The sequence below is a fragment of the Lichenostomus cassidix genome, chromosome 1Ab (assembly GCF_008360975.1).
Source record: "Lichenostomus cassidix isolate B80296 chromosome 1Ab, HeHo_3.0, whole genome shotgun sequence".
NCBI classification, from domain to species: Eukaryota; Metazoa; Chordata; class Aves; order Passeriformes; family Meliphagidae; genus Lichenostomus; species Lichenostomus cassidix.
This window is the reverse complement of record NC_139481.1, coordinates 4,252,223-4,273,301: the sequence shown is the minus strand read 5'-3', so window position 1 is coordinate 4,273,301 and position 21,079 is coordinate 4,252,223. Positions and strand designations below refer to the sequence as shown.

The following is a 21,079-nucleotide window of genomic DNA, read 5'->3' as shown; positions in this document are numbered from 1 at the left end:
AAGCAGATTTTTCAGTATACAGTTATTTCAATCTGTGTAGTAGTGACACAATGATGGATTACAGATGAAGAATTTGATTTTTTTAAAAATTACATTATCAGGTAAGCAGAGGGAAACCCTTATTCCCAACCCTGTCATGCTCAGCTGTTTTACGTTAATAGTGACTTTAATGTGTGTGTGTTTGATGAAGATGATTAAGACTTAAGAGTAGAGCAAAGAAGCTACATTACATTAATGAACTAAACAGAATTATGCAGAAATCCAGGTAGTACTCATAGTATGCTAATTTAATCTCCTTTCTTGTAGTTCATTCATTGTCGTTTTTTCTAAATTTACTTTGTTTTCCAAATAATTTTTCTGGGTTTTTTCCTGTGTCCAACTATTAGTTAAAACCTTAGAATAATGAATTAATTAGTCCATGAAAATCATTCCATCAGTCACTGCCAAAAGAGGGAGATGCTTCACATTTTTTGCAAGACGAGGAGATTGATGCAGTCTTCTGAAATTGTTTGGAAGAAAATGGAGTATTATAAGGTATGAAATCTGACAGTACATTCTTCAAACCACTAATGGACTCAGAAACCTAAATCTTATCCTTGGAAAGGAGAGTGAGTACTCACTATTGTTTAATTACAAAAGAAAAACTTTAATTCCTTTTCAATATGCCGCTTAGCAGTAAGTTACATTTTTAGGTGACTGAGTGGTGAGGGAGTTTTAAGTTGCTCTGGTACTCCCATGTGAGATATCTGATCTATCAGCTGCCCTTGCACAGACACAGAGACACTCTCACTCCATCCCTTGCCTTGAAGCAGCACCTCATTTTCACTGAAAACAGAGAATTTACAGAATGAACTCTGCATGTTCAGGATGTAGCCTTCTCACAAAGTAGTAATCCAGCCTTTTGTCCATTATTATCTGTTATGGTGATAGGGGAAATCATCTAAATGAGATACCCTCTGTTTTTCTTGGTTAGCCTGTACTAATTGTCTCCAGTGAAACCCAAAGAGAAGAAGAAAATAATCTTGTAGTGAAACACAAGTCTGTTATAAAATCTTCACTGGGAGCATTTCTGAAGAAAGATTATTACATTTGTGGTCAAATGAGTTTTGAATTTAAATATGAATATACATACAGAGTATCTTTTACAGAAAAATATCTCCATCCTTACTGGGTACCCTGAGTTACAAAAGGCTTCATTGCTGCACCATTGAAATTATTGTCTCCATTGGCAAAAAATGGTTTTTATCTGTGTTTCTTCAGTCTCAGCTTTCTTAGTTACACTTTTCATTTGCTGCTTTGCACCATTTCTACCACAGGAGCAAAAGGTGAAATCTTGGATCTGAAATGGTCAGTAACGACTTTTTTTTTTGTCTTGTTCGGTAAATAAAGCCTTGCATTTTCTCAAAGCATTTATGGTGGAGGTTATAGCCAAAGAGATGTGACACAAGGACTTCTTTTCATCTCTTCCTTGCTGGTTTTCTTTCTTCCTTTCTTCTACTTTCTGTTGGGTTTATGCCTCACATTTCTGACTCAGGATTCATGGTTTCTGGGATTACCTGGGAAGAAATGTGTCCATGGTGTCTGCAATTGCCTGGAGTCACTGTTGTGGATAATCTTTAAACTTCTGTGGGGCTAGAAGATATGGGAAGGAATTTTGGGGAAAAGTGATTTTGAAAAATGGGAATAGAATTCCTGATGTAAAGATCAACACAACAAAAAACTGGGTACTTGTGTTAGAAAAAGACACAAGAAAGGACACAGCCTGGAGCACTGAAAAATGCTGTCCCAAATATAGGTTGGCCTGGGCGGTTGCTGGAGCTGGCTGCAAGGTAAGCCAAGTATATCTGACATATAAAAATATATAGGCCATATATATGTATACACATGCACATATATTTAGTAAATCTAACAAGATATACTAAAATGTGTTTATGTTGAATTCAGGACCTGGTTTTGGGTATATTCCAAATGTGAACTGGCCCATTTTCAGCATGGAAAAATGTGTTGAGACTCAAGGCACAGAGATCCTAAAATATGTAGTATCTCACTCCTGTCACAATTTCTGTGAGTGCTGTGAGTCCTACTGGCTCAACAGGACATTTCCCAGTGCCAAAAGGGATGGCAAGAGCAGCTCTCCATTTATCCTGAGCTGGGGGGAAGAGAGAAGAAGCCATGTTTGTTCTCTTTTCTGCTGTCCTCTGCTGCCAGGGGTCCATCACACCCCCTGGATAACCGAGTGTCTCAGAGACAAAGCACACACTCCCTCAGATAAAGACTGTTTTGTAAGTAGCTGAATTTGAACTGGGCCTGGCTTATCACAACTGCTGCTCGCTGTCTTATCAAGGAAAGCTCCCGAAATAAGCTGCTGCTCTATCTGCTTGCATGCAAAGAGAAAAGACCAGTCAAGTTTCTTTCTGTGCAGGGTGCCCTGCAACCTGAGGGTCACAATGAAGTGGTGCAACAGAGTGAGAAAAAGGCAATGGAAAAGGCAGCCACCTTCTTATTTCCCAGCATTTATTCTACAGGGAGATTCTACAGCATTTGTTCATCAAGGGAGATGAGAAACAGTCTAATCTTAAATACAGGAATATACTCTACTTGCTGCTGTTATTAGCAGCAATTAAAACAAAGGTGTAACAGCCCTTATTGTGATTTATGCTGTAGTTCAGTAATACACTCTCACTTAACACCTCTGATTTCATGCAGTTTGTCAGTGTAAGCACCCACCACCCCATCTGTGGGGTCGAAGGTTAATCTCAGAGGCTGTCCTCAAGCTCCCTCTGTACTCAATGGAGCATGGCAAGTCCATTCAGGAGGTGATTCAGACTAGAGGGCTAATTTAGCAAATCTGAAAGATGTCAGAAAGGGCCTCTTTCCTCGCTAGATGCTGAGGCAGCTTAGGGAAATGAAGTGTATGAGGCTGGCTGGAGTTTCACTTGGTAGTTTTCCCTTCCAATAAGGTTGCAAGCTGCTAAACTGTAGGCCAGCACTTCAAAAGTGTTTAGGATTTAAAAAAAAATAAAGGGACTGAAGAAAGGGACCCAAATATGTAAAAGGCTGGTGGACAACAGCCACATATTGTGGCAGTGAGTGATTTGCTCTGAAGGCCCAGTGCAAAACAGCTTGGAGAGATGGAGGGAATGGCCATATAGCACAGCTGAGAGGGACCAGAGGGAGAGAGAGGTGATGGTGGAGAGTTCTGTGCCTCCTCCTTGGCCCTGACACTGGGATTGAGGAGAGAGGTGATGGTGGAGAGCTCTGTGCCTCCTCCTTCGCCCTAACACTGGGACTGAGGAGAGGGGAGGCCAAGTTCCTGCTTTTGTTGCCTTTCCCTCAGCTGAAGGAGGGAGGGAGGCCAAGCCATGTCCTTTGTGTCCCAAAGCAGATGCAAGGGAAGATCCTGGCCTGGGTGAGTGCAGGGTGGACATGGAGGCCCCATGGAACCAGGGCAAGGCCGCATTTCTCAACAGCAGGCCAGTAATTCCTGCAAACAAGCGAGCATGGGAAGAGTGAGAATGAGGATTCTTTGGGAACAGCTCTGCAGGACCACTCCTTATCTGGCTTTTCCCATTGCCAGATTTAGGTTTAGGCAATCAGCATCCCCTGAGAGGCTCAAACTGGTACCTTAACTACTTCTTCTCTGTGAAAAGCTCATCTGGACAAAAAAAATCTCTTTTAAATTCTTCAGTTGAAGAGGGCTACATGAACAAAAGTATCCCAGCACCCTCAGGCCACTCTGCACACCCCAGTTCCTCATTTGCCCTCAGTTTGCTGTGGGTGAGTTGTCACCAACCCAATGCTCTCCCCCTGTGCAAATACCAGCAGCTGCACTGACAGGAGCTCCCAGCCAAATTCCTGGCGTGTGGGAGTCTGTGCCAGGACAAAACCACAGATTTAGCTCTGTGCCAGTGCCAGCTGGGAGGTGTGAACAACGCCGAAGAGAGCTGGGGCTGCAGCTGACAGGCTGTGCTATTGATCCACAGGGTCAGCCAGTGGCACAGAGCTTCAGAAAAACAGAATTAAGCTCAGGGAAACAGAATCAGACGTTAGGAAAAGCCTTTTATGTCACCAAGTCCAGCTGTTTAATCTGGAATTGCCACATCCATGAGTTAGAGCAAAAAGGTTGGAGGGCTGAATTTGCCACGTGCTTTTCATACTTAGAGGAGGTTTATAAAAAAGAGATAGGGTGGCTTTTTACACAGGCAGGTAGTGATAGATCAAGTGGGAATGATTTCAATCTAAAAGAGGAGAGATTGAGATGAGGTGCTTGGAAGAAATTCTTTACTCAGAGGATGATAACTACTATCTACACCAGAAACTCAGCTTGGACTATGTGAGGAAAGGACGAAATGAGAAATTATGGTTAAACACTGGATAAGAAAGGCAGCAGATTCACAGTGAAGTTCACAAAGAACATGAGCCACAAGAAAACTAAGCTTTTAAGCTTCATTCATGGTTTGCAGGAGGTTTTGCCTGGCAAGTTGGAGAGATGACAGGATAAGTTTTCTCCCTAGGTGTATCTCGTGCTTGCAGTGCACACCTTGGCCTCCTGCCAGGGAAAGCATCTTTGAATAGTTTGTTTTCCTAGTCTGCCAGGTAGGCTTGCAAAGCAGCACTCCCCAAACCAGGCAGACTGCTGCTCAGAACAGCCAACAGCTCTGCAGCAAGAGATTTCAAAGGGCAGGAGAATGGATTGCAGGTGCCTTTTGGCTTGGCATGAGAAGCTGAAATAAACTTTTTTGGCATTGTTTTTCTCTGTAAACACCCAGCAAGATGTGAACATGCCATGCTTATACCTTGCCAAGAGCTGGGGGACTTCAGAGACCTCTGCTCAGGCTCTGTGCTCTCTGGCAAAGCACATTTCACCTCTTCAAGCTCCTTGCTTTCTAATCTTCACCTCATCAGGAGAGCTGGCTCCAAAACACATATTTAACAGTCATGGGATGAAGCTAAAGGCTTTTCTGCTCTCATTAACTTTCTGTGGGGGAATTCTTTTAATTAGAACCTTCCATAGTCCTCTTTTAATTGCTTGAATGTTTGGAATATTTAGAAGGAAACATTGATTTTTTTTTTTTTCTATGCAGCTGAAAGATAACATAGTGAATGAAGAGCTAGCACTAGCTGCTTTTGAAAAAAGCTGGAAGAACCCTGAGCCCTGCCTCAGATAGATATTTTCCATCTTAGCCCTCTGAGAAATGCCTGGGTTTGACCTAATCCTGAGTATTCTTTACCCAACTGCAGCATCCCAGGAGGAGGATGCTCTCCAAGAGGCATCATGTTTACAAGCAGCATTTGAAGCAGCTTTTATCTCCACTGCTCTCCAAGAGTGGGCTGTAAAGAAATGAGGTGGGATGGTGAAGAGAAACACAGTTGATGTTTTCAGCCTGCTTTATTTCTTCATCCACTGTTTGTGTTAATGATGCCCTGCAGAGTTCATTTGCTATCTGGCCCTGGTGGAAAATATATTGGAGATGACTGTTTTACACCGTATTTATGCAGGTCAGACTTTTTAAATATACATATATAGATTTCAATACATAGCCTATATCTAAATATATTTTTACATGGCTTATGTGTGCATTTTGTGGGTTCCCTATTAAAAACTCAGTGTATGCTTAAGTTGTGGAACTGTTTCTATTCAGGTTGTTATCACTGTTAAAAATCTAAGCAGGTTCAAAGAGGTATTGGACAAATTAATGGAAAAATACCCTAAAATTTTTTGAACTGATAAATGCAAAGTTGCAGTCTGTAATTTAAGAAATCTCCAAGAGGTAGCTGTTAAGCTGGCAGTACATATTAATTAGAATTTCAGAGGTTGCTTTTATTGCCTTGAATTTATTCTTTCCCCTGATGCCAGTGGTCACTGTTTATATTAACAACTCTTAAGGCTGGGATGATGCTTGACTTGTAAAACTACTTCACAGAACTAGCCCCACCAGGCAAAACAAGGCAAAAACCAGCAGATAAACCAGATTATTGCGGGACAATAACCAGAAAAAGAGAAATGGATGAAACCACAAAGCCTTCTGGCCACATAGAGGCAGCACACAGAGTTTCACCACTTACCTGCATGTCTGTCCTTCTGTTTTTTGTAATGCTTTCAATGTTTAACTGTAATTGAGTCTCATACTGCAACGTTTATTAAACAACATTTCCTTCTGTTTCCCTGCTGCTGCAATCTGCTGTCAGTGAGCACAGTGAGACAGAGCTGGAGAGCTCAGAGAGCCCAGAGGGGTTCCCAGGGAGGCTGGCAGTGTGTCCTGCTGCCATCCTTTCATTCTCCTGCCCTCCTCTACTCTGGAACCTGTCACAGGATTGAGCAAAGCCTGAAATGTCATGTATCAGTCTTATGTCAGTGCTTTTAAGCTGTCATGTTTTTAAAGGAAAAAAGTAATCCTCACTTATTTTTTTCTTTAAGTCCCACTCTTCTCTATGTCTGTTGCTCCTGAACAGCAGTTCTACATGGGTGCTTTCATTATTGGAAGGTAACTGCAAGCATTTTTCTGCAGGGCTTTGCTGGGTGAATTCTTGGTGGTTTTTCAGCTGTGCACTTGCAGAATGGCATGAACTCAGCCTCTGTCCCTGAGTGAGTCAGTGAAACTATTGGAATTGCCTTGCTGGCAGAAATTATAACATTTTCAGATTCACAAATTGACATAGATGAGCTATTTATTCTGACTTTTCCTTTCTTTTTCATCAGCAAACTGCACTGCTGTGCTCTTTCCAGAGAGCTAACAGAAAAAGGGGCATCTGTGCATTCAGAGGGAATCCACTTATAATCTGAATTACTATTAGTGGAAGGCATTTTACACTTGATTTAATGAGAGCTTTTGGTTTTATCTGAGGCTCCATGTCTTTTTGCTTTGGGCTAAATTTTCACTGAGCTATATGGAAGCCTGACAATCAGAGGAATTGAACCATCATGCCCTCATTTTCAACAGTTACAAAATTCTTTATTTGAAGCTGGGAAATCTCAGTAACAGGTGAAAACCCCTGCACAGATAATTATTTTTCATACTCTGAAACATAAAATGGAAGGTTGCCTTTCTGCCAAGGGAATGTGCTTCTCAATTTTTATTTTCCTGTAGTGTAGTTGGAATTTTAACCTTTTTATAAGGTGGTGTGTACTCTGAATGCAAAGCAGCCATTGCTGATGGGCTGCTGTGTCCTGTGACCCCATGAGCAGACAGTAAAATTGTACTACTGTGTCCAGGCATAGCTGAAGAGAGCATAAGCTTTCCAGGAAAATGAAAAAATCCAGGCAATTCAGGGGAATAAATAGTAATAACTTGGAGATTTTCTCTTCAGTTGTGGCTAAAAATATGCAGTTGGCCTATGATGCAAGTGAACTCGATCAAAAGACACATCATTACCTTATAATAAAATGATTTGATCTCCACTTATTTCTGTCTTGAATACATCATTACTCTTTTTTTCTTCATTACTCTCATTCTTTACATTGTCATGCAATTTTCAAGGCAGAGTGCACTCCGTGAATTTATCCCCTTATTGCCATAGCTGTGAAAACCCATTTCCAGCTTTGAGCTGTTTCTGCTGTTTGAGATGTCCTCCTCCTGCAAGCACAGTGTCACCAAGACCCTCTGCTGTGATTCCCCAGGCATCCAGCAGGAAGCCCAAGGGCTGACTGACTCTCCCAGCAAAGCCATCGTCTCAACAGGAGGAAAATGCTAGAAAATATAATTTCCCAGGTGGACTAGAGAAGATTTGGTGCCAGACAGACTGTGCTGTTGTGCAGGAATAAGACCTTTATTTTGATTTTCCAGAGGGTCTCTGCCATGTGGTGCAGTGCTTTGCAGGGTCACTGCTCAGGGCAGCTTTTGGCTTTTATCCCTTCTGCTCCTCCCTGATGTGGCTGCACTTGGGGAGCTCTTGCTGCTCAGCCACCTTCAGGAATTTCCTGCTGTGCTTGCTGTCAGGTAAGGTGGGCACTTACATCCCATTTTTGCATCTCTCACAGTATTATCTCTTGCCATCTTCACTGGAAAATCAAGGGAGGGTTGAGACAGTGTTGGGGGAAAAACAAGGTATTGTGTTGTGCTGATAAAACCTGAGGTAAGTGAGGACAAATCTACCTCATGGACCATGTAGAAAACCCCCACACTGCCATCCTAGGCATTTTGCTTCGTTCAGTGTCGTTTTTCCATCCCAATGTCATTTGATTCTGACATAGATACCAGGGGAATAACAAAAAAGCTTTCCCTGCCTATATTTCTCCCTAAGCTACATCGTCTATGAGCAGTTAGGTTGGAGACCAGACAGATTGCCCTGGGACACTAATTAATGCAGAGCATTTACTGACATTACATCACATTAAAACCAATTACACTTCCATTACACTCATCTACTTTCCCCCTTCCTGTATATGTGCCTGTTGAATCCAGTCCATATTTAATTTGGGAATGGATTAGCTAATGAGGTGGTAGAATCAGTTACCAGCCTGGCAGCAAGGCAGTAAAAAGCCATCCAGAAAACACTTTGTGATTTGGAAGTTTTCTCTGAAGGGCAGCAAAGAAAAAAGAAGCTGGAGCAGGGCCTCTTCATTAATCCAAATTCCCTTAGGGATGGTCTGACCAGAGTTCCCTCATGCTGTGAATTTTCTATTTTTTTTTTTTTTTCTATTTCATGGTAGTGTGTGGGGATTGAAAGGACAGTTATTGAGAAAAAGTGTTTTTGCACTAACTGTTCCAGGATAAAGGTTTACATCTGCACAAACTGACTCCAGAAAAACCTGCTTTAATTAAACAGCAATTGTTGTGGGATCGAAGTTATGCTCCAGAAATATTCTGTCAGTGGAATTATTCTGGAATAATTCTAATGCTCTGTTCTTGTAGTTTTGACACTGGGGCAGAGAGAAAGGTTGTAGCATCCATAGGCAAGCAAACATGCTGTGCATGTAGCAGGTCTGTGTCCTGCTTGCTGGAAAAGAGCACACAGTGACAATGAAAAGGGAAATCTCAGAGCTCTCAACAGGGAGAGGAACTGGGAATCTCTTAGGGAGGAAGGGATACTCAGTGCTGCCAGGGAGGGAACAGAAAAGAGCCTGGGTCCAGCTGGAACAAAGAAGAGAAGAGGAAAGAAAAAGGGTGATGTTTATGCAGTTACATCAGCAATATTTTATTTGCTGCTTAGTGTTAGTCTAATCCACTTCTCTGGCCAGGCTGTTGTTGGTGCCTGGCTTTCTGAACAGTGACAACTGTCAGGTACAGCTGTATCCAAAATGCACAGTCAAGAGCATTTCTAAAATCTACAGCTGATTTTATTAGCTTGTAGCTTTCAATCATGAGGGGAAGAGCAAACTAAACCTTTTCTGCTAATAACGTTTACACAAGTCCTAAAGCAGGCTGTTTTATCCTCTCCTACAGTCAAGATAAAATAAACCAAACCAGCCTGTCCAAAGAAGGGAAGAATGAAAGAGCTTTTTATCCAGGCTCTTCCCTCCTGCTCTCCACCCCTTATTCTCCACAACAAAACAATGATTGAACCCTGAAAGATGGGAAATCACAGATTACAAGGACCTGCAGCACATCCACTTGCTTTATCAGGGGACAGAGCTGCCTTCAGTCCTTGTTCCAGCCATCCTTTCAGAGGCTGTTAGCAGCAACCTGGCTGAGCAGGGCAGCTTGGCAGGGCTGGGCTGATCCCTGTTGTTTGGCCATTGCTGCTCATCCCTGCTGCTGTCACTCTGCTGGGAGTGGCAGCAGTGCTTTTAAACCCGGGAGCTTTCTGAGGTGGAGTTGTGTGCAGCTTGACAGATGAGGATTTAAAGTAGTGCCAAAATGGAGAGGTTGAAATTGTAATCCTCACACCGGTGTGAATTCAGTCATGGATCTGAAACACGGCAGGAAATGGTGCAAAGAGGAAAATGAGTCACTTTAGGGCAGTGTTCAGTCTCAGATATTTTTCATTCCATGAAATCTTTATTTTTATTTATTGATGGACACAGCTTGCTGAAGGGTGGCTACCTTCTGTTTCTGATTTAATTCTTTTAACTCTGACACAGTACTGATTTTTTGTTTTATTTCAGGGTAAGGTACATAGGAGTGAGTATGTGTATGTGGTGCTCCCCAGTAAATTACAATTATAGTAGTTTTTGCACTTTGAAAATATCATATGGATATCTGAGGCAATTTTAACCATAATATCTTATAGACTGGCCAAAGAATCATGCAGTTCTTCAGCTGCACTATTGCATGGATTAATTTACTGTGTGTTTATGATAACAAGGCTGCTAGTGGGACCTGAACCACGTGGCTTAGAAATTACCTGAGATATGCTATAATCCATACAGGTGTGAGGATGCACTAAATGGTAGATCACTGAATTACAGTGCAGAATCAGCCCAAAAAAAGCAGTAATAAAGAGATCTGGCTGTAGGCATAGAAGGGACAATGTGAGTTTTGGATGCTGCAAAGATTTCTAAGATGCTAAGGAAAGAGCAGCCACAGCTATTAGCAACAATCTTAATACAAGTCTGTGTGAGTGATAAAAGAGAAGACAGCACAGAAGCTTCTGCTGTTATTAATCATTGTAGAGATGGAGCAGGGCAGGCAGGGAATTCAGGGTCTGGTTTGTTGGATTTCAATGCATGGAGGAACTTGGAGCTGTGACAGTTTGGGAGGGCACCCTGCCACAGTGTGCCTCACTCTTTGCCCTTCCAAGGTCATATTTAAAACTGTGCTGCATGAATACTCTTGCTAGGAAGCCAATGAGATTTCAAGCAGTCCAAAGCCATCCAAGCTGCCATCAGCCCTGTCTCAGAAGGGTCAGTGTGCCCAGCCCATCACCAAGCAACCCAGGGCTTTTTAATGCAAGGCATTTTAGCTCAGTCCAAAGATGCTGTCATGACACATGCCAGCAGTGATTCATTGCCTCTCAGCTACCACGTGAGTACCTCCCCCCAAACCTTCTCTCTAATTATTGCTTCCTTTTAAAAAAATGTAAAAAAAAAATCATCTTGTTCTTATATTTCCCATATAAACCCATCAACTTGTCAAGAAAGAGAGTACCTGGGAAAAAAAAATTCTCTTTTTCACCTTGTCTGGTTTCTTTCAAGTGGAGCTATGCAAATCTCTAGTGCAGGCTGACAAGTCCTAACTGCTGAGATTTCACAGGCACTGGGGGAATGGTGGTGGGAGGGAGCAGGGGAATTGTTCCTGTAAGGGTTTTGCTGCAAGCTGCTGCATTCTGCAGGGGCTCTCACAGACACCTTGCAATTCAGGGAGGGCAGGCAGCAAAAATGGAGCAAAGGGAGTCATAGTCAACAGGAAAGCAGTGTAGAAATAGAAAAATATGATGGTGAGTTGTATACTTTAACATAAGAAAAGCTGCTGATTTAAACAGCCAAAAAAGTGAACTTATTTCTGTAATGAGCCTTGTCCCTGGAAAGGAAGCAGAAGGTCCTTGAGTCATTATTTGGTGTGTTTTATTTTGAGGCAGAGGACTTATTTCACTGACTGAAGCTGGTTTGAAGGATTACTGTGCTACAAGCAGGCCATCTGTCCATAACTGTATCAGACATGGTAATGTTCTTTTCTTCACAGCTATTAATACCATGGCTCCTCTCCTCTGCATCGTCTGCCTGGATCTGCCTGCTGAACAGCCACTAGGAGAGACTGCTCTATTCCTGAGATAAAAATATTTTATCGAGTCTAAAAGCTCCCATTGCAGGAGGTGAGGGGAAGGGAGCTGCTCTCTTTTGTCCTGTTAACCTCCCAACTCTGGGGAGCTGCAAGCTGTGCTCAGGGAGGATTTCCCTGCTGCTTGAGAAAGGAGTGGTCAAATAGAAAACCCAAATCTATTTGCACTTCAACCATCCTTGTTTCTTTGAGCTTTTGCCCTTCTACCAGCACGGCACCTGTCCAGGGCTGAAGGCTGATAACAGCTCTGGCCTTGTGGATTCCCTTAATCTTATCAAGACAAAAGGGGGCAAAATGAATCCTTTTGCCATTGAGCACAAGAAATCGCTAATAATATTAATGACTTATGAGAAGTAATTTGTATAACCACTCCTATCCTGGGGAATGTAATGAATATTCATTAATTTTACCTGTAACACTGTGCCTTTGGGGTACTGAGGTGTGTGTTTGGAGGAGAGGATTCCCCACACACCCAGTGCACCAAATAAAGCAAATAGCCACTGCTCTGCCTTGGTCTCTGCAGTGTCTCCAGGCTCGATTGGAGCGAATCCTGCTGAGCTGCAGCACAGTGTCTCCTGCTCTGGAGCACACCTGGGGGAGCACTGAGTGCACACAGTGAGCTAAACCTGCTTCACCTGGGCTTCCTCTTCAGAATGGGCTGAGGGATGCGAGAACAGGGGCTGAAAGAGGCCTTTTGGGAGCAACTGTAGGAAGAGCTGCTGGTTCTTTGAGGAGGCATTTGGGAAGCTTACAGTGCTGTGAGGATGGGAATAATGTGAGGAAGAGCACACTAGAGCAAATAGCTCCAGGCAATTCGTGTCTGCTTGCTGCCTTCTGCCTGGCCATTGTGTTCAACTGAGCTGCTCTCATCACTTTAGCTCCTAAATTGTGAGGCACCCCTCAGTGCAGGTTGGCTGAATCCAGAGGAAGTGCAGCTACACAATGACAGTGCATTCAGTGCCATTATGAGGGGGAAAAAAATTGAAAGAACATTCCTTGGGCATAATGGTATCATTTTGCCAATATTCTTTAACTCAATAAACAAGCAACAGCGCATTGATTCATAGCTAGTTGAGCAAAGAACCACAATTCTCACTAACAGCATTTCTCATTTCTGATTTGACAATAGCTGATGGCAGCTTTTATAGACCCATCTCTGCTGAGCACACACCTGCAAGGAAATGAACCTGGGACCTAATGTGTTATGCAGACTTAGCTCAGGAATAATTTGTACAAATTGATGGCAAAACCCAAATCAAACAGGTAAAACCTGCTCTTACAGCAGCTCTCACTTGCAGGTGTAACTCCCACCTGAGTAAATGCTCTTCACTAAAAGGAAGGATTGCAGAGCTTTGCACGACACTGTGGGGTGAGAGGAGGGAAAATGAGTGGAGATACCATATGTGGGGATAGAAAATATCAGTGCACTCCTGGTGCTAAAAGAGGATTTCTCAGGTTCTCCTTGAGTCAGAATTTCAAGGCAAAATATCATCCTGAAGAGAGATACTTCAACCTTATAAATTTTTCTTCCCTCTTTGAGGAGTAAAAAATGTATGAGTTTGTTTCTGAATGCTTGTAAATTCTTAGTTCTATCAAAGGAACTGCCCTCTTATGGGTCTCAAATATTCCTTTCCATTGTCATGACGAAACTGCAACAAAAATATGATGTGATACTGCATGCTGAAGCTTTCTTGTCCTCAGGAAAAATATCTGAAATGTAGAGTCAAGCAAAATGGAGATATCTTCTACCCTAATGAAATGCAATCTAGGTGTGCTAAGTGAAAATAGCCTGCTTGGTACCTTTTCTAAAGAAGAAAAGAAGAGTGAATCAGGAAAAATGCTCTAAGAAAACATCAGGCTGTGCACAGCACAAGAGGTGGTTTGCTTTATTTTTTATCTGAGTTCAGATTGAGCCTGGTCCTAGAAATCTACACTTTCTCCAACAGGATACCATCAGCTGTCATTCACCTGCAGAAATATGCTCCTGGCAGAGAAAAAAAGGATTCCTTACATGTATGGAGAAACCTGTGGCTAAAATAGTAGTGACTGCAAGCTTTTGTTTTCAGTTTCTACTTCTGAGGTGCCAAAAGGTATGTTGTACACTGGGGAGGATAAATCCAATTGCTGTAGGCAAAGTGAAATGGCAAGTACTGTCCACTCAGCTGGTCCTCAGCCACATTTTATTAGCCAGTTCATGTGTTCTGCTGTCAGACTAATTCTTTTTGGGCATGTCTTTTCCTCTCTTCCTTTTGCACTCATCCTGAGCACATGTGCTGCAACAAGCAAGAGCTCTTCAGCAGATGTTTCTGCTTTGTGGACTCTGGCGTTCCATACTTGGATGTTTCTTGAGAACTAGAAATCCTGACTGGGAGGTTTCATTTTTCTCACATGAGCTATGGGAGCACCACAGAATAACATCTAATCAGTACTAATTCCTGCAGCTTGTATTAACATTTCTCAACTTTGGGGACAGAACATACCCTTAGCAAACTTGCAGATGATGCTAAACTGGGGGAATGCTTAACATGCTGAACAGCAAAGTTCCAATCCAAAGAAACTTGAGTGTTGGGCCAACAGGGACTTCATGAAGTGAGGGAAGGGGAATGCAGAGCTCTGCAGGAATAGCAGCAGGTGTGAGAGCTGAGTTTGAGAAGGTGCCACACTGTGAGTTAGCAGTGCTCTCATTGCAGTCAGCATGAGCTGCACAGTGGGCAATGGCAGCAAGGCCAGCAGGCTGTGGGGATGTGAGAATTTGGCAGTGGTGAAGCAGTTTCATGTTTGCAGACTTTGCAGCCCAAGGGGAAAGGGAGAGAAAAGAGGTGATTGAGTAGAAGGCTAATAGGATTATCAGACAGCTGGAGCACAGACTGAGCAGGACACTGGGGAGCTGGGCTGGTCTAGCCTGGGGAAGAGATTAGTCTAACTAACCACAGCATAGAACTACCTGCAGAGCTGCCTGGGACAAACTCTGCTCAGCAGCAAGTGGTATAAAAAGGGACAAAAGTCACATGTCAGAGCTTTGCAGGTTCAGGTTGAACATTAGGAACAGCTTCTTTGCTGTGAGGCTGGTGCAGCACTGGAACAGGTCACCCAGAGTGGTCAGGGACTCTCTGTCCTTGGAAGTTCTTGGGACTCAGCCAGGCAAAGCAACAGCTGAACTGATCTGGTGTTGGCAGCAGCCCTGCTTCCTATGGGGGACAGGAGCAGAGGCATCCAGAGATCTCCTCCAGCCAGAACTCCAGTGCTGCATGAATTTGAGGGATGCACTGAGCCAATCGAAAAGAATCCTGTGGCAGTCAAACTTTAATTGAACAGCCCACAGTTATGAAGTGTTGCTGAGAAGTGAACCATCCTCAAATACAATGGGAAATCTATTTTCCCAGCTCGTGCTACTCGTGTTATAAAGCTGTACCAGAGTACATGAGTCCCTGATGAGGGCAACTTCTCTCACTGGCTTGTGCCCCAGTTCTGGGAGACTTGTAGCACGTGCCAAAATGTAAGTATAGACTTTGTTTTAAAGCTTTGCATCTATTTGTTGCTTGGTTAAACTCCAAAAGTGTGTGCATAATTCCAGGATGAATCAGAGGATTTGCAAGTCCTTAGCTGGCTCCTGGTGTGTTGGTTGTTCTGCTCCTTAGGTACCTCAGCTGTGGCTGACTCTGACAAATTAGGTCAGACTAACTGAATGTACATTTTACATCGAGCACATCTGTGTCCCTTATTCAGGTTACTGGTTCACAAAACAGCATAGCTGTATTCCAAGTGAAACTTCCATGAAAACACAAGCTGCTCCTACCTTGTGAGTCCAGTTTCTCCCAGAAGGAAAATCCCTCAACATCTGCAGAAGGGATAACTATTTCAGCCAGGAGTGTTTGCTGTCCCTTGCAAAATACACCCAAAACAGCTGAGGAGAGTTTGTAAAAGTCAAGTAGAGTTTGCAAGTAGTCCATGACATGCTTTAATGCTTCTCCAGATTCTTGTCTTGTTACACTAAAGACAGGAATGTTATCACTCTGCTTGATGCATTATTCATAGGACTCATTAATTTGCTGTCACAAGGCCAAAGTTATTTTTTCACAGTATCTCCTTTCCGTATGAGTGAAAACTGTAGAGCCAAAGTTCAAAGCATGTTCCAGGCCTGTGGAAACCTTTTCTAAGGCTCTTTTTTGAGTAACCCTGTGCAAAACTTGAGAGAATGGCATTATATACTGGGACATTCTCATTTGACTGCAGTTATTTGGATAACAAGCATGTTGGTAAGAATGCATGCTGTGTGAGTTTAAACCTCTTGAAACTCAGATGCCCACTGCCCAGTTCAGTGTACTTTTCCACAATTGTTTTGTGTTTCTCTAGTTGTTTTCATGTTTTTTTGTTTTCATGTATTTTATGGTACTCTTATCCCACATAGAGAATGGTTACATCCAGCGTAGAACAAGCCCTTGCTATATTCAAATCCCGTTATGTGACCAATGCTGTCTGATCAGTTTGAAAGGATTGAAGGATGTAATTTGCAGCTAACAATGGGTAAAAAAGTGAATTTTCCACTTGTCAAAGTCTTATCAGTGTAGATATAGTAAACTATAGTAAACATTACATGCATGTATTACAAGGGAAGTTATGTATCTTTTGCTTGTATCTTTTGCTACCTTTCAAAAATATAGTATTTTGAGGCTTCCAGATTTGCACTTTGTCTTCAAAAATACGGAAAATTCATATGTTTTATGAACTGAAAAATGTCCTGCAAGTCCTTTAGCCAGCATCTTGTTGGCCAGTATTGTGTCTTTAGTTTCCAACATTGATGTTTGCTTAGGATAACTGAGTTTGTGTTATTGTAATACAAATTACTTCATCCAGGAAAGTAAGAATAACAGCATTCAAGTACTGTGACTTTTTGTTTGATCTTCACTCATGCTTTAATTTCCATATCATTGATGTATTATAGGAAGCCAGAGACAGAATTAGTGTCAAGAAAAGCCAAGAAGAAAAAATTGCTCGAACATGCAAGATTCTCCTAGAGTCAGCTCATCCAGCCATTATACTAAATACATTTGTACAAGGTTCTTTTTGTCACATCATTTCATCCTGAGGCTGTGATTCAGTCAAATGAAATAATGGAAAAGTACCACATGCTATAATGGACTTGTGCACCACTCACTAGTGCCTTTTCTGAAGCTGTGAAATAGTCCTGTTTTCAGCCCACTGGACAACGTTTGGGGTCCCAGGCTGCTCTGTCCCTCTGCCAGCTGCCCTCTGTGTGGTGATAACATTCATGCCTCCTCTGCTCTCAGAACACAAGTGGCCCATTGTCAACAGGAGTAGAGTGTCTCAGCAGCTCTGAAGGACTCCTAGCTGGACCCTTCAGAAAGGCTCAGATCAACATTTAAAGTGGATGTACTTTCCCAAGTTCATCATGAAAGACCCATGGGTTTTGAAAAGAAACAGTGCTTTAAACAGCAGACATTTGAAAAAAAATGTTTGGGCAGAGGCTTCTGTTGAGTTATTGCTGCTAATCTCTGTGGTGCTCCTGGTCATTTTACACATGTATCATTGAATTAATATAAAGCCATATGTATATGAAATTAGGAAGGAGATCGCTATGTGAAATACATTTTTTTAAACAATTACTTATTATTGACATGAATACTTAATGCTGGAGATACCATTTGGTGTTTGGCCGAGGATAAAGAGCCATAAGCAATTATCCATGGTTTAGAAAGAGAGGCTGGAAGTGAGGATGATATTCAGCTCCAGATTGGAGACACCTGCATTAGCAATATGAAAGAGAGATTAGTTGGGTGCATAAGATTCTAATCAGAGGAGAATCAGTGTTTTATTTAGATTTTTAATAAATATCTAACCAAGAGAAATTCTTTTAAGGCACCTGAAGTACCATCTTTGTGCTGGCAAGTATGACAAAAGCCACAAAGGAACCCTGTGCTCTTCTGCACATAACTGAAAGTTGGGAAAGATGCCATAGGATAAATGAAACAGCAGTGTGGGGACAAATGGACAAGCCCTAGACCTCCAGGGACTCTGTTGGGAGTTCAGACATCCCAACCCCAGGTAAATGCACACAGGTAGTACTTCAGACATCTGAGTTTGAGTGTAATGAATAAGCCAAGTGACTGAAGAATGGTCTTCACTGAAGTTGAGGATGTTGCAAAGCCATTTTAAATATATGCCTAGTGATCTATTAAAAATTGTTCCAGATTGTTGGACTTGTAACAGGTGAGGCTTTAACTGATGGTTATATGGATCCAAAATCTGATCTAGTCATCTACAGCCCTTCTGGGCAATGAAAGAGCTCAGAGGGTCCATTCCAAAAAGTCCTTAGCTTTTGTTCAGAGACACCTTGATGGACATCTTGGTGACTTGCTAGGCTGTTCTGGCTTGTGCAGAAATAAATCTAAGTAGTTGTGAGGTTTCTTTGGGCTCAGTGAGTGACAGTGTTGTCTCTGTTGCCATTTGTAAATGCTTTGGGTGTAGATTCCCTTCAGAGAAGCAAGCTCAGGGATGTAATGACATCCTCTGGATACACAGGAGCTGTTTCCCAGAGCACAGTACCTGAAGGCATTCTCCTGAAAAGTTGTTTTTTCTCAGAAACTCTGAGTACCAGAAGAATCTTTTGTACTGGCAAGGTTTTCACTTCCAACTGTGCAGGAAACTCATGGATCTAGGCAAAATAGCAAAACATCTGAGTTTTTACCCTAGCGCTGTGTTCTTTGGACTTAGGCCAGAAGCATCAGGATCTCTATATTCCTCTTATACGTTTTTTTGTATATACGTGTAATTCCTCTTACACGTTTTCTATACAGCCTATTTTTCTAAAACCAAATTCCTTGTCAGCTGAAATTGGTGAATTGACTTCTGTGAGATTTTTGCTCACATACCACTGATCTTTCTAAAGTGGCATCTGAAAGGCTTCTTACCTGTTGGATCCCAAAGTATATTCCTATACAATTTTTCAGAGGTCTAAGCCTCCTTGCCATGATCTCCTGAACTGTTCATCACCTTTCTCACTTGGTGTGACAATGACGTTCTGGTATTTGCATTACTCAGTCAAAAGTTGTGCTCAGAGAGTAAACAGAAAAGGCAACAGATTCACAAGGAGAAAGCACACAGGAGGCACCAGGCACAATTCAGACTGTTCCTAATCTATATCTGCCCACTGAAAAGTACTCTGTTAGATCTCCAGTTTAGGGAAGCTTTCAGTATTACACTCATTGCATCAAAGCACTGTGATTTGCAGGAGCTGACGGCCTGGTTATGCTCAGATTTTTAGAAAGAGCCCAGCAGCCAAGTGCAGTGAATGTAAAGGATTATCAAACAAACCCTATTTGGGGTTTATTCTATTACATATCTCACCGGTGTCGAAAATGCTTGTGTGATTCTCTTTGAGGGAATAACTCTTCCATTTCAATTTCAGTTTCTCCATCCCGCCTGTTGTGTTATTAATTTTTCCCCCATAAAAGTACCTTACAGAAGACCATAACATCTTGGGTGAAGCACTCAATGGGCAGAAACTGCAGCATGGCCATTTTCAAGGGAGATCAAATTATGCAGCTTGCCGTGTAAAGCACAAACAAATTCCAGTCTGCTTATCTATTTTTGCAAGTGCATCACTTTGGAAAGAGACTTGCTCAGCTAATCTATAGCTGTCATGGCAATGTGATTTTCCCCTTCCTCTGGAGCAATAATGGGCACCCAGCAAGCTTGCTTGTGCACCCATGCATTCAAGTCTAGCGGTTCCCATGGAAACCCATCAAACTGTCGCACCAGTTTTCCAACATGCTGCCACTTCACAAGCACAGGACAAGTTGTTTTGCACAAAATCCCTCTATAATGCTATTCTGTTTTCTCTCCGGAGACAATTCAGCGAGGCTAAATGTTTATACATTTCGGTGGCAGGAATTGCTTCTTATTGCAGCTCAGCTGTATGGGAACATTTAGGATGAGAACATTTAGGATGAGGCTTTCAGAAACTCACTGAAAAAATACATTTTAAAGCTATGGAACACCCCTGTCTTTAGGTGAGAAAAAGGAAGAGTTTCTTTTAAAGTGTAAGTATATTTATGGTGTGATTTCATAAATACACTACCTATCTGGTTCCCTCCTGGGAAGTTATTTGAATTCCTAACTCAAGAATCCAGACCCAGCTGCTTCTTCTGTGCAACTGCCATGCTAACTTGAAGTTAGTTTGATAAAGTTGTTAAAGGAGTTTAAGAATGTGATTTCTGTGACAACAGGAGATGGGAATCAGAGTTCCAAGACGTCTTGTTCACTCTATGGCTTAAGGCTCACCTAGTGACTAAAAAACCCCACAGCTCCTCTGGTTATGAATAATTCAGATTTCAAGCTGTATCCTAACATACCCAACAAACAAGTTGTCAGAGGAGCTTCAGAATCTCAGAGGTGCAGAGTCATCTTGTCCTCCCTCATCTCTTTCCAGACATGCAGGTTTCAGATATGGTCCAGCAGATATATTTCTCCTAGGTTTTCTGTTTGAATAAAACTTATGGCAGAAACCCTCCCACCCTGTGACTCAACACCTATTTATTATTCAGCCAGGAGCAAGTAAGTAAACATCCTGACATGACCATATTTTTATTCATGCTCTGCTCATTTTCCAAAGTGATTCCTGAATCTTAGAAGCTACCAGCTCTTATAAGTGAGGAGTATGTTCTGAGAATTTTTAACAATATCGACTATTTTTCCACATTTGTTTCTTTCCTATGCAGTGCTGTTTTGTTGATATCAGCAGTTGGCCCTCATTTAAACTGGAGAAGCATCAAACAGGATGATTTCATCCTGTGGAACAGCAAAAAATGTTTAATGGTACGTGTGAGATGAAACTCAAAGAAGAAGTTCAAAGAACAGGACAATTAGTTGGCAGGAGCCACAGAAATAAGGCACAGCAAAATTTGCAAGAATGCCTTATCCACTGAATTTTTATAACAGAGAGCAGATGAAGTTGGTAGCTGAAGGGGCATAAACTGGATAAGTGCCTATTTATCAGGAAACATCTTTCAACTGAGGGAGCAGAATAGTGGATGCTGTAAAAGATTGAATACACTTAATATTGGCTTGCTTAATGGAAAACTTTGCCTGCGCTATTAGCTTTAATTTAATGCTAATTTGCCCATTTAATATCAATTGATATTAAACAGTTTCCTATTTAATGTTAATTGAAAATCACTGGTCTCCTGTTCCAGACAATATTTAACGTCACTTATTTCAACTAGTGACAACAAATGCATTTTTATTGTGATCTGAAAACTTTGCAGGAAATATAAATTACAGAAGAAGCATAGATCAGTCAGTAGAGCTATTCACTGTAATCTAATTGTATTATTATTTGAAAAATGGCCATCAAAGCCCTAGAAACGTAATTAAATGCCACAAACCACAAAGGATGCACTGAG

At 42.0% G+C, this 21,079-nt stretch overlaps 1 long non-coding RNA gene across 1 annotated transcript; it reads left to right on the top strand.

Moving 5' to 3' along the window:
- Nucleotides 1-7,859: 7,859 nt before the first annotated feature.
- Nucleotides 7,860-13,483, top strand: LOC146442792 (uncharacterized). Its single transcript, XR_014849411.1, has 3 exons — nucleotides 7,860-7,937; nucleotides 11,562-11,691; nucleotides 13,198-13,483. It is a non-coding gene; the product is annotated as an uncharacterized LOC146442792 (long non-coding RNA).
- Nucleotides 13,484-21,079: the final 7,596 nt, after the last annotated feature.